Source organism: Phacochoerus africanus, chromosome 6 (assembly GCF_016906955.1).
Source record: "Phacochoerus africanus isolate WHEZ1 chromosome 6, ROS_Pafr_v1, whole genome shotgun sequence".
Lineage (NCBI taxonomy): Eukaryota > Metazoa > Chordata > Mammalia > Artiodactyla > Suidae > Phacochoerus > Phacochoerus africanus.
In genome coordinates this window covers 53,486,692-53,506,567 of record NC_062549.1, presented here as the reverse complement: position 1 = coordinate 53,506,567, position 19,876 = coordinate 53,486,692, and the positions used below count along the sequence as shown (strand labels likewise).

The window sequence follows — 19,876 nt, the reverse complement described above, 5'->3', positions numbered from 1 at the left end:
TTCAGTATATAGATGTTATACCTTGCTTTAGCTAAGATACTCCATGTCATAGGTAACTCTTCCCATTTTTTCACATTCCATAGGAGACTTTCAGCTCTACAAGTTTTGAAAAATCATATGTTTACGAAACACTTGAGTACAAGTAAAGTGGATTTTCCTCTTTCAGGCTATAACAGCATTTTCCTTGCTGCTTACTGACCAAACACTAAATACACTTCCTCTGTTTGGAGTCATTTTGATAGTAGTCTACTTCAAATTACCATTATTGATTAATCCAAATCAATATCTTGATGAAATGTTTGCTGTAATAAACATTCTAAAATCAAAGTTGTTTAATATCACAAATGTTGTTTCTTGCACAAATAAAGATCGCTCTAGGTTGTGGCTTCTCCTCCAACAGGAAGCTATGCTATCTCTGATAAATGGCCCCCAAGGTCACTGAAAATTGAAAGCATAAAATAGAAAAAGCAACTCAGCTATTGTTGTGAGACATGTTTTTATAATATTTTCTTAGCCTCTTTGCTGAAAACTCCATCTTGACCTTCCTTACTTTGTCCCGTCTTCCTGCTTGAGAAACAGTCACGGTGATGGTAAATGACTTAAACTTAAGAACAAAGACCTAAAGGCATGGGTTATTCGCGGGTCAGCTGAATGAGGACATAATACACTGGTCTAGGCAAGCCGGACCTGTGCAGATTGGCATGCCATTTGCACAAGCATGATATATCCTGTAAAGAATAAAAGAAAGATGAACCTCATGGCTAAGTGGTTTATGAATGGTCATTAGCAGAATATGCATTAGCAAAGAGAACCAAGGTGCAAACCTAGGCACACAGGGTTGCCACAAATAGGCATGTAGAAGCACAGTGAGGATTCTCTGAAATGCTATGCATAGATAGCTAACTCAAATGCTCATGATTCTTAAATGCCTAAAGTTTAGAGTAAAAGTTTAACCATCTACCAGCTAAGTGACTTTTAAAATAATAAAATAACTTATAAAATAATAAAAAAAACCCCTATATCCTGAACCTTCAACCTCCTTTTCACTTGACGTAATCCTCAAGAGTGCAATAAAAACAGTGTGGTTTTTTGAGGCAGGGCTCTTGGTCCCTGAGACCCTGAGTCCCCTGGTTCCCACCTTTACTTAAGATAAATGTCTCTGTGTCTTGTTTTATGTTAACTTCAGCCCCATCCTGCTGAGCTGGTCTCAGCAAGCTATTAACTGCTTCATCCCAGAAGTGGAACCTACATTTCATTGGTCAGAACTAATTATTTGTTCCTCACAAAACTACAAGACCAAGAAAGGTCAACTAGTATGTAGATGTAGAAGAGTAGCAACCATCCTTGCCACACACACTTTTGCAGTTCAGCCCAGTTCCTACCAAAGGTAATAATCTTTATTTAAAAATTTAAATTCAGAGTTCCCATTGTGGCTCAGTGGTTAACGAATCTGACTAGGAACCATGAGGTTGTGGGTTCGATCTCTGCCCTCGCTCAGTGGGTTAAGGGTTCGGCATTGCCATGAGCTGTGGTGTGGGTTGCAGATGCGGCTTGGATCCCACGTTGCTGTGGCTCTGGCATAGGCTGGTGACTACTGCTCTGATTAGACACTTAGCATGGGAACCTCCATATGCCGCAGGAGCGGCCCTAGACAAGGCAAAAAGACAAAAAACAATGAATAAATTCACATAACATTTAAAAATCATTTTATCACTACCATCATTTTCAGATATTTTCTTACTACTGAGACATTTTACCACTACTGAAAGTAGATAGCTGATTAAATTTGTTACTTCACAACTGTTGTTTTCAAATTTTCCTTATTTATATAAGCACAAAAATATTTTTTAAAATTTTTAAATTGGTTTCTAAAATATCACATCAAAGTTTTATATTGTTGCAAAAATGTAGTATCTGAAATATCATTAATATTAATTTTTTCAATAATACTGAAGATCATATACTCTAATAATTTCATATCACTATAACTTATTAAATATAATCTCAATTAATTTTTAAAAATCTTATTTCTCCTTAAACTTTATTTTCATTTAACCTACCTCATAGAAATTCATATCTATTTAATATGTTTTTATGGCATTAAATCATCAATTAGGCTCCCCATCAGATTTCTTGAAAAAAATATGTAAAGGGTTGGCAATTTATTTGTTATATTTTCTTTTTAATGTTTGTTACTATGTGGATTTAGTTTTTAAAGGACTTCTTCTGGATTGAATTGACATTAATATTACTATTAGCATATATTTGAACCACATATCATAAAATATTGATAAATCAGAATTAAATCTGAAAGGTATGTTTTTTTCTTAAATGCATATTTGGAGGAGATGTTTTGGTTCTTTATGCATTACTGTTACCTGTTAGTAGAATAAAATTTCAATATATTCGTTTTTAGATTTTGTTAGATATTATTACTTTGGAATTTCATTTACATTTATCAGTAGATGGGAATGAAAGAATTTCCATGACAGGAATGGCGTTCAATATCAAATTCATTCTAATTCATATGCACTCCACCCCTCCAAAAAAAAAAATTACAGTGTAGTTGTTACCAAGTCCAAACCCATTCTGCTTGTCACACAACAAGCCAGTAAATTGGGAAACAAGTTGATGAGTCATGGAATAATAACTTTATTTGGAAAGCCAGCAGACCCAGTAGATGGCAGACTGCCTCCTCCTGAACCATCTTTCCTCAGTAAGAATTCAGACTCGTTTTATACAAGAAGGGAGAAGGGGAGTGGTAAGTTGATGCAAACAATTTCGAGCAAAAATCCTTTGTTCTCGTAACTGTCCACATAGGTCACAATGTTTCCGTAAGCTTCCAACAAAACAAATGTTGTTCTCTGTCCTGGAACTTTTTATCTAAAAAATGCAACATTCTTAAAGGCCATGGCCTTAAAATGGGCTATCTTGTATATTTCAGGCTACAGACCACTTATTTTTGCAAAAGGTGCAGAGGAAAGATGACTAAGCACATGTGACAGAGGACAATAGTTAAAGTAAAGGAAAAGGAACAGATCTTATATGGAGTTAGATTATTTTTCTTCCTTGTTACATAGTGTTAAGTCAAAATTTATAATTTATTTTTAATAATAAGATTAGAATAATAACTTTTTATTCTTGAAAGTCTCTCTTTATCTTTTTATTTGTAAAAGAAAAGATCTAAAATCATCCTGATTATTAAAAGAATATATATCTCTTTAGGATTATTCATTGCAAAAATATAGAAAAATTATTATACCAATGGTTTTATTATTATTTTATTGGGATTATTATTTCATCATTACATTGATAAATACAGCAAAAATATTTTAGCAATAATTTTAATGATAATTTGTTATGACTATTTAACTTATAATCAGAAGGAGCTTGAAAATAAAAAATATTTAAAATTATAATGTATGTATCAAATACAATATTGTTTTCATGATTGTAGCTTTTTCTCATACTTTTACTCCAAGAAAATCTTGAAGCTATATTTTCAGTTTTAATCACATTTAGGAATGTGGATCAGTTCAAGGAAAATAAATATCATTTGAAACTTTTTGTGTGTAATTAGTATGTACTATACATCATGGAAAATGTATGATAGATGAAATAGTGTCATTATCAAACCTATCATCAACTCATATATCCTGTCAGAAAAATAAATTTATAGTCTCATTTCAAATAAAATATTTTTCAATTATTCACAGAATATTACAGAAAAAAAATTTACAGAATAGTATTTTTATGATAGAATATTAAACCCAGGGAGGATGTATACTTTAGAGCAAATAAATTTATTTAATCTGTTTTAATACTTTATTAAAAACCAAAAAATATAATGGATTTTCACTATTGTAATAGCACTGTTTTATTATAATTAGTTACTTATGGAGAGAGGTGTTTGATCTAAGAGTCAAGATTTCTTCTAAAAATATTAATATATCAACCACAGATGTTTAATTTTGGGCTAACATAGCCAAAATAGATAAAAAGTCCTTTATTTCCCCCCTCAACCAAAAAACACCTCTGTCCTGAAATTGTCCCTATGTAATTATCTCAATGATCATAATGGACTAAAATCACAAATATGAAAATTATGAGCTATGTGAGATATGAAAATTAGCTTCCCTCTCAAGTCTCTATAAAGTGAATCAGCATAAAAATAATTGAAATACTTTAAATTTTGAATATACAGTGATAAAGTCAAAAGAAAGAGGGAGGTTCCATTTTTAAAGATCTGTAAAACACAGAGTTAATTATAAATTCTTACTAGCTATAATATGATTATTATGCATTATCTTATTAAAAGAAGGATTTTTCAAAAATTTATATGGAACCACAAAAGACCCAGAATTGCCAAAGCAATTCTGAAGATCAAAAACCAATCAGGAGGCATAATTCTCCCAGACTCCAGACAATATTACAAAGCCACAGTCATCAAGACAGTGTGGTACTGGTACCAAAACAGACAGACAGACCAATGGAACAGAATAGGGAACACAGAAATAAACCCAGACACCTATAGTCAATTCAACTTTGACAAAGGAGGCCAGAACATACAATGGGAAAAAGACAGTCTTTTCAGCAAGTATTGCTGGGAAGCCTGGACAGCAATGCCACTCTTGGGCATATATCTGGACAAAACTCTACTTAAAAAAGATACATGCACCCACATGTTCATTGCAGCACTATTCACAATCTTGGGCCCAAGACATAGAAACCACCCAAATGTCCATCAACAGATGACTGGATCAGGAAGATGTGGTATATATACACAATGGAATACTACTCAGCCATAAAAAAGAACGAAATAATGCCATTTGCAGCAACATGGAAGGAAGCAGAGACTCTCATACTGAGCGAAGTAAGTCAGAAAGAGAAAGACAAATACAATATGATATCACTTACATCTGGAATCTAATACATGCATAAAGGAAACTTTCCACAAAAAAGAAAATCATGGACTTGGAGAATTGACTTGTGGTTGCCAAAGTGGAAAGGGAAGGTATTGGAAAGAGAATGTATACATGTGTGTGTAACTGAGTCACCATCCTGTACAGTAGAAAAAAAAAAAAAAATATATATATATATATATAAAGAAATAAAAAGAAACAGAGAGAGAGAAATAGGAGATAATGCTACAGATCTATATTTTAATGAGTTTTGATGTAATATTAATGACTCAAAAGTGGTCTTATTTGAAACTGGAAGTAGGAGAGAAAAAATTCCATATATATTAATGTCAGAGAAATAGGAGTGTGTTTGTATTCCAGTGGGATTACTCTAGTAGAGAGAAAAAAATTAGAAATTCATAAGAAAAAAAAAGTGTCAGAGCAGTTTCTAGTGTAGCCCGAAGCCTCAAATATAAGGATTGACCTTAACTAAGATCATGGGAGGTTTATAGTAATAACAGAGGCAGTAAAGAGCCCAGATGAATGCAGCTGAAGATGGGAATTCTGGAAACAGTAATATGGCCTTCAAATTTGATTTTAGTTTAAAAGTACCTTAAATCCTTAAATATTTGAATCTGGAGTAAATATTTTCACATATATTTTGCCCATGTTGAAAACAAATTAATTCACTGAGGCTCCAAAAGGCCAAAGAGTAAAAGGGATATTAAGAGAAATTTTAACAAACCATGAAAAAAATGTTATGTGAGTTAAAAGTGATGTAGAGAGGAGTTACAGTCATGGCTCAGCAGTTAGCAAACCTGATCAGCACCCATGAAGGCATGGATTTGATCCCTGGCCTTGCTCTGTGGGTTAAGGATCCAGCATTGTCATGAGCTGTGATGCAGGTTGGAGAGGGAGCTCGGATCCCATGTTGCTGTGGCGGTGGTATAGGCCATCGGCTTCAACTTCCATTGGACCCTTAGCCTGGGAACCTCCATATGCCATTGGTGGGGTCCTCAAAAAAAGACAAAAGACAAAAGACAAAAAATAAAGAAATAAAAAAATAAAAAATAAAAGTGATGTAGAATTCAAGATTTGTGCTTATCTCTATAATTTCTTCTTATGCACAAAACTATTTCTGTGATTTTTATATTTTGGAAATATTTAATAATTTAAATACATTACTGGTAGTTTTGTCTGGGCTCTTGCCAAGTGCTTTGCCAAACCTTAGTTATTCCTTAATGCTGTGTTTGTTTGTTTATTTATTTATTTATTGGTCTTTTGTCTTTATAGGGCCACACCCATGGCATATGGTGGTTCCCAGGCTAGGAGTCTAATCGGAGCTCTTGCTACCTGCCTATGCCAGAGCCACAGCAATGCCAGATCCAGGCATCATCTGCAACCTACACCACAGCTCATGGCAACACCGGATCCTTAATCCATTGAGTGGGACCCGGGATCGAACCTGCAACCTCATGGTTCGTAGTCGGATATGCTTCCACTGCACCATGACAGGAACTCTAATACTATGCTTATTTTTAAAAAGTACCTTTATTAATGGCTTTCTATTGAAATATTTAGGTATTCCACATTTTTTTTTGTCAGAACCTCAACAGTTACATACTTTATCTCCTAATTTTAAAGACTCCTCAGGTTTTTAAAGTATTTTTTGCTCTTTTTCTTTGGTCTTTCCAATAGCATGATAGAGTAATAAACTGAAAACAGTATTGAATTATGTAACTCCATACACAGATTGTTAATGATATGTGTCAATGATTGAGTCCTCTGAGAGTCACTAACTTGTAGCATAATCTGCATTACCACAAAAACCCAAATATTGCTCTCCTCTGAACATTTAAATTGAGAGATTTTATCATAGAATTTAAAATTGAAATTTGTGAATATGTATATGTTCAGGAAATTGAATATTTTCTTTGTGAAATAAAATATAAATCAAATTAATAATAAGACAGATAAACTGTAAATTGATTCACTCCACATTGATATATTATTCCCTTGATGTATATGCTTTGCATAAAATTATCAATAAGGTAATAATTGAGGTCATTTTTAAGCATTTAATTTTAAATTATTCTCTTTTATTCCTCACTTAAAAATGGATTTGAGTTTACAAATATTTTGCTGTTTTATCTACATAGTATCAAAAATAATGAAGCAACGGCAAACATATTTTATTGAATTCTATGGAGACTTCTGTCAGGTTGAGAGGGAAAATATTGCTAAGAATTGATACTATATTCATGTAGTCTTCATTTCCAGTTCAGAACTTTAACCTGAGGCAGTTAATGAAAATAATTTGAAGTAAAAGTACAGTGATTATGTTTCTTCTAACTCTAAATCAGAGTCACAGTCAACTTATGGTTCCTTTTAACTTGGATATTATTATTATTATTATTATTATTACTATTATTATTATTACTATTACTATTATTCAGTCCAGAAACATTACCATAAAGAAAATAATAGCAAGCACAAAATAAAGATTTCGCATGTTTTTTTTCTGATGTAAGAAGGATGGATACTGTATTCTTAGTGATGGTGCCGAAAATTCAGTCAATCTCACCCCAACAACAGCAGATAAGTAGAAACATGTAGACTCAATACAATGATGAAAATGAAAGTAAATGTTAGAGGAAAATTAATTGCCAGAATGTTGGGAAGTGAAGAAAAACAAAGAAAAAAAGTAAGATAAACAAATTAAAATCATAGAGAGTAGAAAGAAGTGATTAAATTTTAATGAAAATCTTAAATCAACATCAATAAACTCTCTAGTAAAAACGCTAAACTAACAAATGGTTATTTTTCAGGCAGAGCTTGTGAATAACCTCCAAATGCCTAACTTACTTTGGGTAATCTCTGAAGATGGGATAAAAAAAGATCAGTTTTAATGTTGCTTTAGAAGAGAACAATTAACTCAAGAACAAGACAAATAGATTGATGGAATAAATCCATTCCTTTCTCTGGTATGAAAAATCAGTTCCCTAGGGATATGGACAACCCCAGTGGATGAAGCACCAATCATATAAATATTTACAAAATGTACTTTACATACTGTAAATTAAGTTTATGCAGAATCAGCTTAGAAAATCTGGTTATGTTTTATCTGTATGGTATATATAACCTTAAAAATGTCATTTTGAATGCACTTTCCGTGGGGGAAAAATAACTGTAGGTAACAGTATTCTGTTTCTGAAATCTCTGAAAACAGAGTGGTCTTATCTTCTGCTTACTGGCTTAGTGCTCAGAAAGGATTCTTTCATTATCTAATAGGAGTCCTATAGAAAACTGTAATTACCTAACAAATTAAGAGAAAGATAGTCATCAATTACCTAATTATCCAGCAAGTAGAAGAAAGAGAATTTTGGCATCCTCCTGGATGTAAGAATATTAACTCTGCATCTCAGAAGATGCTAAATCAGAGGTGCCAAAGGTCAAATACATTTTATGACCATGCAGTCTTATTTTGGTATTTTACAGTAGGCGATGATTGATAAAGTCCAGCAAATTAGGTAATATGTGTATTTCCTTTAATAGATCAAATTTGTAAAACTCTAAGAATAGTTTCTGAGATTATATATGGGGTATAGATTCCATATATTTTATTTTGACCCAAGCCAATCTGTAATAAAATGAACATTTAAACAACTTTTATTACAAAAATATTAGGACTGCCATACAAATAAATATAAAGTAATCTAAACATTTACTCTACTCCCATATTCATCACCATGATAGGAAAATATAATAGAATATAATATCAATCTATGGAAATATATTCATTGTATGAATTATGTCAACTAGTACATGCAAAAAATTAATAAATTCCACCATATGTTTTCTGTCTTAATCTCTTGGATTCTAAATTAATGTGACCTCATCTTTAAAACAAGGCTTTATACTCACTCTTCTGGTAAACAATGTTTCCATGCCATTAAGGCTGACTCAGAAGTTGAAATTACTTCAACAAAGTGATGCCAACATTGGAAACCTCTCTCCTGGAGGCATTCAACTTTGGAATCACTTTAGATTTAAAATGATCCAAAACTTAATCAGTTACTGAATGTAACAAATTAGTTAAGAGAAAATATGGATGAACTTGTATCTATTACTATCTGCCTATTCAGTCTACAATTTTGCTTTCTATTTTCTTAATCAATCATTTTCTCCTTCATTTCATATATATATTTCCCATAAGAAAAGATAAATTATTTTAAATAGCTGGATTTGGTGATCTTATTTGGATCAGATTTGCATTTTATATAATGGAATTTTTTTGAATAGAACATAGAATGAAATCAGGTTTGTTTCCTTTAGTGGATTTACAATTGCTAACACTGCTATTTCTTCCCTGACAGCTACTGAAGAAACATCATATATGCAGACCAGCAGACAAATCCGAAAAATACCAAATATCATGACAGGAACTTTGAATCATAGTTTGTTTTTTTTCCCCATAGGGAGACATTCTTCTGGTCCATTAAATTATTCTTCAGTAAAAAGCAATATTCTGCTCTCATGTAAAAGCAAGTGAAGTATATTTAATTCTGCCTTGCATATCTAGCAATACTGATTATATATATATAAACTTGTGTGAGTGTGTATACTCCATATTCCTTATAGTGATAACTTTAGAAAGCAAATAAGGGTCAAAATTCTTTTAGTGAATTAGTCAAGATATCTCCATAAAGTGGGTTGTGAAATTCAAAAATGGTTTTTATCTCAAAGAAAGATTCTATATGGAAACTAATGGCATCAAGATTTGTATCAATCACTTTATCTTCAGCATGACCATCTTACCATAAAATGAGCAAAATTATTTGAAGGTATCTTAAGAATTCTGGAAAAAATTTTAAGTTATTATCCTATAGTTTTTCCTTTAGAATTTATAAATAGAAGGGATTTGGGGCAATAACCCATAAGGAAGTATGTGTATAAAGAAGCTGAAAGGATTAAGAAAGGGACTTGTGTTGATTTTGCATTTTCATACCAGGCAGAGTATTTAGATATCTTGGAAGGGGCAGATGGAAAAAAAATTTAAGACATAAATGTAGGAAGTGAAAAGTCCTTGAGTAATCATGGCTTCTCTATAACTTCTATTATAATCATTATGCCCTAGCAGTTCTATCTCTCTAAAGAGTAAGGGCTTCATGTGTGAGCAGTTCATATGGTGTTAACAGGTCAGCTTGGGCTTCTATAACAAATGACCATAGATGTGGCAGGTTAATTTTTTGTTGTTGTTTTTTTGTTTTTTGTCTTTTTGCCATTTCTTGGGCTGCTCTCGTGGCATATGGAGGTTCCCAGGCTAGGGGTCTAATCGGAGCTTAGCTGACGACCTACACCACAGCCACAGCAACGCTGGATCTGAGCCCCATCTGTGACCTACACCACAGCTCATGGCAACGCCAGAACCTTAACCCCCTGAGCAAGGCTAGGGATTGAACCCGCAACCTCGTGGTTCCCAGTCGGATTTGTTAACCACTGCACCATGATGGGAACTCCAAGTTTTTTAAAAATATATATTTTATCATAGTTATGGAGGCTGGGAAGACTAAAATCAAAGTGCTGGCAGATTTAATGTCTTACGAGAGTTCTCTTCCTAGCTTACAATGCCCACCTTCTTCTATCTTCATATAACAGAGAGAAAGAACAAATTTTTCTCTCTCTTTTTCTAAGGGCACTAATCCCATTCATGAGGGCTCTACTTTCATGGCTTAAATAATTTTCAAAGTCCTCATCTCCTAATACCATCACATTAGGGGTTGGGATTTCAACATTTGAATTCAGGGTGACATAATTATTCAGTCCACAACAGATGGTAGGCAAATTCAAAATGTTCATTATTAAATTATTAGTACAAATTGTAAGGGTTTTTTTTTACAGCTATAAAGATTTTTTTCCCAAAATTAGTGTGACATTTTCTTCAAGCTAACAGTATGTGTATGTATGTATGTATGTAATTATTCAAAAGTTGATAATTTTCTAATTCTGATTGTAAGGGATCAGGAATGCTTCAGTTTACCCTGTGTCTCTAAGTGTCTAAAAGTCAGTTTATATGAACAGCTTTATATCCTAAACACATAGTGAATTCTTTGAAATCATCAAATCAGCTTCAGTGCAGTCTAGTCTGTATTCACTAAAGGCTGGTAAGACAGCAAAATTCGTGAAAGAAAATAAGAGAAGAAATGCAAAATTTTACTATTTGAAAACCATTCCTTGTTAAGTTCCAAATACATAAATTTAAACATATATTGCAATGTATATTGTTTTATGAACAGTAGCATATGGAAAAGAATATTGGATTTGAATATGAAGTCACAAACTCTTGTGTTTACATCCTTCAGGTAGAAAACTTTTTCATACATCCTTAATCTTCTTGGCCTTATATGTTGAAAAGTTCACAGTCTCTCTACTTTCATCACAGAGATGTGCAGAGCAAAGAAAATAGTGTATGTGAAAATGAGAATCTTATAAACTGAAAAATCATTTGAGTTTCAAAATCTTTTACTTGTTTAATAGTTTACTGAAGGTAGCTGCTATCTGTTATATGCTATGACATCAGTTTAAGCAAGGTTATGAAATATTAGTGAATAAAATTCAGCTTCTTGCATGTTAAAATGGGTCTTAAAACAGTAATTGGATTTTTTAAAAGTAAGAATAATGTTATAAAATATAGATATTTGCTTTAATAACACAATTGGCAGAGTTATGTTGGTAGTAGAGATTTCAAGCAACTTGTGAAGAAAAGAAGATAACATTACAGGTAAAAGACTGGACAATTTCAAAAAGATCAAAAGTCTGGATTGTATTCCAAACCCTCAGCAGCATACATTTGCTTAGTCACTGTGTATTGCAGCTGCATTCTCAGAATCTATTTTGTTTCTACCCTGTGTCATCTCCACTAGAAACAGTAAAACTCCTCTCCTCATATTTATCTTTTTTCATTTATAATATAAGGCTATTTCAAAGATAGACTATATTGACAAAACTGGGATCACATTTTTTTTCACGTTGTAAATGCACATTATAATTTTATTTCATTTTGTTTCCTGGTTCATTTTTGACTGTTTACAGACCTGGATTTTGCCTAATGCCTGTACTCCACAAGAGTCTCGTCCTTTTCTGATAGTTGTCTCCCTTCACTGGACTGTCTTTCTCATTTCCCAGTAGGCTGTAGTTCTGCTAGTGCACAATGCTGAAGTTGTGCTTCACTGCATCCTTAAAGTTTGGCTCTTTGCCTATCCTGTCCCTGAGCACACTATTTTACTGAACTGAATAGTAACTACAGATACTGAACATGCACAATTTTTATCCAAGACTGTTATTGTAATAAAACAAACACCCAGTCAGCCTCCGTTATATGTTAAATGTAGTTTTTAAAGATCTTATTGCAGTTTCAAATGTTTCTTTTCAAAGGCATTGTGAAGTTAGGAATTGAAGGTCAAAATAGTTTTTATTCTGTGCATCAATCTTTTAAAACCCTGTTATCAGCAAGGTCTCCTCTAAAGAATGTATTCTATATAAATGTTTCAATCATGGTTCATTTTAAAAAATAAAGATGGAAGGTCACGAATGTTATCTGATTGCCCTTGGAAATACAGAACTGTGTATGAGATTAGGAAATTGTTTCCCTCCACATTGCTGTTTGATACACTTGTAGTCTCAAAAGGACTGTTCCCACTATACATAAACGACCATTGCTTCAAGGCCATTCAAACAATATTTCGTCTTTAGTAAGGAAAACAAAAGAAATATATACAAAGACAGAAACATATCTCAAAATAACTATACAATCATATTCAACTACTGTATTGAATAGCAGGCTATGTTTATTGTTCACAAAGCTAATATCCTCTACTATCAAAGGACAAAGCTCATGCACACTTCCGTAGGTCCTTTATATAGTACTCTTATAATATGAGAAATGAAGTGTTTTAACTTTTACCTCTGTAAGCCTTTAGTCAGGAATACTGATGGCTAAGAATATTACTAAGATTCTCTATGATCAGTATTTTAACCTGCAAGTTTAATTTCTGACTATAAAATTAGTAATGAAGCAAAACCATGAATAATTACACAAAAAAGCACTCATATTCTTCTTCAAATTGTCTAACATACTTATTGCTTAGTAATAGTTTTCTGCAAAAAATGAATTGAGTATAAATACAATCATTTTGAAGCAAATTGCATTTGCACCAGATATATTTCATCACTGTCTATCAAAAATTATTCCATATGCAAAAATACTTTAGATCAATGTAGATCCAAATGATTATCTTAAGTAAAATTAATAATTTAATCTATGCAATTGAGACTAAATATTTAATATTTCTAAATGACATGGCAAAAATGAATAGAAAGCAAAAGGTAAATCTTAAATAGAATTCCAAATATCAAAATTTTGATAATTTAATTTTTATACTAGGGTCCATTGACCTAGCTCTAGGACTCAAAATAGCATAATAAATGACACTGAAGTGAAACCCCATGTACTGGCATCTAATAATTTGGAAATGCATCAAAAATAGTTTGAGCTATTCAATCAGTATTTCCTGAATGAAAGGCTTATTTCATTTTAGTGTAAGCAGATTCTGAGGTATTAAAATGACACACTGTGCGTGGAGATCACGAATACCTCATAAGAAGGCACCGAATTTGCACCGTGAAGTAAGCTACAAAAACTTTCTCATCAGGCATTCTTTTATTTAATCATCATTAATTACTGGGTGTCTTTCATGTACCAATCAAAGTGTTTTTGATGGTGGAAAAATAAATAGATATAAAAGTGTCCTAATCATGTAAGTTTATAATTTAGTAAAGGAAACATACATATAAATCAATAAAAAGAATTCAATGTGGAATCTATCTATATACATTTACTGGGAAAAAATAATGGTGAAAATAACATGGACATGTCCAAGGAGTTTCAAAAAGAGAAGAGTTGATTATGAAACATGAGCAGATTTTTTTCAAACTGGGATGGGGTTACTTAGATTTTTTTAAAGCCCACTACTATGTATCGAATAAAAGATAATAGTTAAGTATAAAATCTATTTTAAAAAAGTGTAACTACAAGCAAAAATGGGAAGGAGAAGTGACATAACTGCTCACTCCTTTAAGAACTTATCATGGATCCAAAGCCTAAATTGCCAAAGCAAAAAATCATCTGGGGCGGATGTGATGAGAAAGAAACGTACTATTTGTGGTCCTTCTTGGACTGTGATTTGATTGTTCCCAAGCTTCTCCCTTAGACATTGCTTTTCAACAAAGTCAGAAAAAAAAATGAGTTACATTTTAAAGTACCACCTAGGCTGGGCCAGTTATAAATGCTGCAACACCCATCACATTCACCAATCAGCAGCAAGCATATTTGAGATATTTCAATTTCTCTCAGGATTTCTGCCTGAAAATCAGGGCTTATTTCTCCCTAACAACTAAAGAAGTGAGGGTCATATTTTTATTATCCAATACTTAAAACATAGATACTGGCTTATCAGAAATAAAATCATTCTTTTGGGAGGCCTACTTACAAGTTATCACATTGTAAAAAAAGTCGCTATACTCTCTTCTTGTTCAGAAGTCTAGGGTAAATATATATATTTGGGAGAGATATTCTCAAATTCTCTCTTATTTTTCCTTTACTTAATTTCACTGTCTCCCCATTAATCATCTCTCAAAGAAAATTATTACACAGAAAAATTTCAAAACATTATAGTTTATCATTTAAAATCAGTTAGGAAATATGGAATTTATCCAATAATAAAAGAGTCAATAGATGGGCTCCTAAAAGGGGTAAAAAACAAAAAATTGCTCATGGCAAGTATCACAAGAATAGATTTTGGTCATGTGTCATGAGTGATTTTAAATTTTAATTTACATATGTCATCATGTTTAAAATTACATATGATGTGCATTATTACATATTGCACATGTACAAATATTTGTTTATATTTTAAAAATAAACTGTCCCATTTTTATTAAACATAGTATTGAAAATACTAGCCACAGCAATCAGACAAACAAAAGAAATAAAAAGTATCCAAATTGAAAGAGAGGAAGTAAAATTGTAACTGCATGCAGATGACATGATACTATATAGAGAAAACCCTAAGGACTCCACAAAAAAACTACTTGAACTGATCAAGAAATTCAGCAAAGTAGCAGAATACAAGATTAACATTCAGAAATTTGTAGCATTTCTGTATGCTAAAAATGAAATATTAGAAAAGGAATACAAAAAGACAACATCTTTCAAAAGCACACCACCAAAAATTAAATACATGGGAATAAACCTGATCAAGAAGATGAAAGACTTATATGCAGAGAACTATAAAACATTAAACAAGCAATTTAAAGAGAACTCAAAGAAATGGAAAGATATTCCACCTCCTGGATTGGAAACATTGATATCATAATAATGGCCATCCTACCCAAAGCAATCTACAGATTCAATGCAATCCTTATCAAATTACCCATGACATTTCCCACAGAACAAGAACAAACAATTCAAAAATTTATATGGAGCCACAAAAGACCCAGAATTACCAAAGCAATTCTGAAGATCAAAAACCAATCAGGGTGCATAATTCTCCCAGACTTCAGGTAATATTGTAAAGCCACAGTCATCAAGACAGTGTGGTACTGGTACCAAAACAGACATACAAATGAATGGAACAGAATAGAGAACCCAGAAAGAAACCCAGACACCTATGGTCAATTAATATCTGACAAAAGAGGCAAGAATATAAGGTGAGGAAAAGAAAGTCTTTCCAACAAATGGTGCTGGGGAAACTGGACAGCCACAGGTAAATCAACGAAAATGGAACATACCCTCACACCATGCACAAAAATAAACTCAAAATGACTTAATGACTTAAACATAAGACAAGACACTATCAAATTCCTAGAAGAGAACATAAGCAAAACATTCTCTGAATCAACCTTGCAAATTTTTTTTTAGGTCAGTCTCCCAAAGGAACAGAAATAAGAGCAAAAATAAACCAATGGGACTTAATCAAACTGACAAGCTTTTGCACAGCAAAGGAAACCATAAAAAAAGACAAGCTACAGAATGGGAGAATATAGTTTCAAATGATGCAACTGACAAGGGCTTAATCTATAAAATATGCAAACAATTTATATAACTTAACAGCAAAAAAACCCCTGATGACCAAATTGAAAAATGGGCAAAAGCCCTGATAGACATTTCTCCAAAGAATATATACATATGGCCAATAGGCACATGAAAAAATGCTCAATATCACTGATTATTAGAGAAATAAAAAAAAAAAATACTATGCAGTACCACATCACACCAGTCAGAATGGTCATCATTAACAAGTTAACAAACAACAAATGCTGGAGAGGGTGTGGAAAAAATGGTACCCTCAGGCATTGCTGGTGGGAATGTAAATTGGTACAACCATTGTGTAAAACATTATGGAGGTACCTCACAAAACTAAATATAGAACAAATATATGACCCAACAATCCCACTCTTGGGCATATATCTAAACAAAACTTTTCTTGAAAAACATACATACATATGTATATTCATTGCAGCACTATTCACAATAGCCAAGACATGGAAACAATCTAAATGTCCATCAACAGATGAATGGATTAAGAGTATGTGGTATAGATACACAATGTAATACTACACAACTATAATAAAAACAACAAAATACTGCCATTTGCAGCAACATGGATGGAACTAGAGACTCTCATACCAAGTGAAGTAAGTCAGAAAGAGAAAGAAAAATACCATATGATATCACTTATATGTGGAATCTTATATATAGCACAAATGAACCCTTCCACAGAAAAGAAAGTCATGGACTTGGAAAATAGACTTGTGGTTGTCAAGTGGGAGGGGGAGGGAGTTGGATGGGCTGGGAATTTGGGGTTAATATCTGCAAACTATTGCATTTGGAGTGGATAAGCAATGAGATCCTGCTGTATAGCACTGGGAACTATATCTAGTCACTTGTGATGGAACATAATGGAGGATAATCTGAGAAAAATTATATATATATATATATATATACATATATATATATATATGTATATGACTGGGTCACTTTGCTGTGCAGTAGAAATTGACAGAACACTATAAATTAATTATAATGAAAAAATAGAAATCACATAAACTTAAAAAAAAAAAAACTGAATGTCTGTATCCTTTACATCAAATTCACAAGTGAATTAAACCAAAAAAGGATGATCTGTCTTGAGGGACCATGTATTATAACTTTGATGATCATTGCACAACTATAAATTTAATAAATTCATTGAGTAATATAATATAAAAAATAAACAGAACTTTACTAAATACCAAGAAGAAAAAAAAACAAACAAAAAAAATAAGGGTCCCTGTTTCATTAAAATCTGTAAGGCAATGGGACTATGCAGCACCACTTTAGAAGCCTTGTACAGAGAGTAAGCGAACAAAATGTTTTTTGTGTATCTAGGTCCCAGGAATGTCAAATTAGAGACGCTCAATGGCATTTTGAAAAAGGAAAAACAGGAAATGGTTTTTGCCATTGGTAGTTAGCAAGTTTGTAAATTTAAGTTAAATTACTCACTGTGGACTGCTAGATATGTGTCAGGAACACACTGAAGAGGATACAATTCTTGTGCTCATAGGTAAAATCAAGAGTCAGAGAATATAATTAATGTTATTGATCTCATTTATTGTGCAGCTGGATGAAGCTTGGAGAAAATGATTTTTTTTCTAACCTCACAATAATATTTGTTAAAAGGATAGGTATAGGGGGAAAAAGATTAAATATCAATCCAATTTATCATTCTTCTAATTATAACGATATTGACTCCTAATATCCTTTCAGAAAGAAATATGAAATATTATAACCCTGAAAGTTAATACAGAATAATTTCCCAATATGCTAAATTCTGTTCTCTAGTTGATCTCTTTATTCAAAAATCTTATGGTCTTGCAGTCATCATAATCTAACAATCAATACACCATCATATTAACTTAAAGATGCTAGTGACAATTTTGTACAAATAAAAGACTACTCTGTTGGCAATATTTTTGCTATTACCAAGGCTGCATTTGAGAAATAACTGAACAACTGCTTTGTACTATGATGAAATTGGGAAAAAAATGAAAGTATGTATTATGACATCAAATGAACTAATTTCAAATAATGATAAAACAACTTATTAAATTTGTAAATACATAAAAGTTAGCCAGCTGGAGTTCTCACTGTGGTGCAGTGGGTTAAGGATTTGGTGTTGTCTCAGGCAGCTCTGATCGCTGCTCAGCATGGGTTTGATCCTCAGCCTAGCCCTGTGGGTTAATGATCCAGCATTGCAGCAGCTGTGGTGTAGGTGGAAGCTGCAATTCAGATTGGATCCTTGGCTTGGGAACTTCCATACAGCAAGCAAAAAGAAAAAAAAATTATCCACCTGGAAAAGTGATGATAATAATATGAAACTTGTGAAATGGTTGTGGAGGTGAGTGTGAGATACACACATATGAATATAGCATCTATCTCAGTGTTGGTCACACAGTAAACATTCAAATCTTACTGTGCCTTTTAGTCTCTCTTAACTATCATTACCTCAAATGGATTTCTAATGCTGCCCACCAAATGTACAATATTTTCCTGGTTGATTCTTACTCCCATTCTCCTTTATCTTTAATCCACAGCACCTCTCCTCCATGCTCAGAAATGATAACTATGTATTCCATTTCAATAAGGAAACATAAGCAGCCAAAATAATTTCCATAAAATTTAACCAATCCATCTCCACACCTGTCTACATCAATAAATATATAACCTGGGGACTCTCTTTTTGCTGTGCTTGAGGCATTCATGCTCTAAGAAAAGACAAAACATTCCAATTGTTCACCAGTTCCTTCTTGGCAATTCAAAGGCATTGCACCAATAATTGCACTTTCTTTCCTACATCATCAGTTTACCTATTTCTGGATTCCTCTAACAGCAAGCCTAAATGAGACACTTATGCCTGTTACAAAGAAACACCCTCTTGACTCTGATTCTCTTTCTATCATTGTCCTATATGTGTTCTGACCTTAAAACAGTCCTGAAAATGTTCTCCATACTCATTTCCTCTCAAATATGCTACCTTGAGTTTACCAGAAGAGTCTTTTGCCATCTCCTCTCTACCAAAATTGCTCTTCTCAAGCCAGTGCTCATCTCTCTTTGGTGAATCAAATAGGCAATTCTCATTTTTATATTATGTGATTTTTCAGCAGTATTTGGTTGATCACGAATTTCTTAAAATATTGTCTTCATGTAGTTTCCTGTTCTAGGGGTGTGGGAATATTTGTTTTAGTTATTGTTTTCTTTGGCTTTTTCCTGACCACAATGAGCTACTTCATCTCAGTCTTCTTTGGTGGTTTTAGGTCCCAGGTCCTAAAATTGAAAATATATCATCTTTAAAAATTTGATTCCATGAACTATAGAATCCTTTACACAACAGCCTACTGACACCTCCACTTGAATTTCCAAGTGGATCCTCTAATTTATCTTTGTCAAATCAATATTCTGATTAGCACCAGCTCCTGATATCCTCCTTGTGCAATCTGTAGTCTTTTCCATTTCCGTGGTGACAATTTTATTTCTTCAGCTGCTTACCCCATACTTGACTCCTTTCACATCATCATCCACTCTGATAGGAAATTCTGCTGCCTCTACTTTTAAAAACCTTATGAACATTGAGGGCATGCTGTTAAGTGAAATAAGTTTGAGAAGGAAATATACTCTATTATCTGTTCTATATGTGGAATCAAAAAACAAACAAACAAACAAAAACTTAACTCATAGAAACATAAGCAAATAGTAGTTGCCAGGGCAGAATGTAGGTGGAATGGAGGAAGGTTGCCAAAGTGCACAGACTTCCAGTTTAAGATAGATAGGTTCTGGGGTCGTATGGGGTTGTAATGCATGACGTGGTGACTATATTGTT

At 32.8% G+C, this 19,876-nt stretch overlaps 1 pseudogene; it reads right to left on the bottom strand.

Moving 5' to 3' along the window:
* The window catches only part of LOC125128667 (pyridoxal phosphate phosphatase PHOSPHO2-like), a 103,811-nt pseudogene extending 84,176 nt beyond the window's left edge, over positions 1-19,635 (bottom strand).
* Positions 19,636-19,876: the final 241 nt, after the last annotated feature.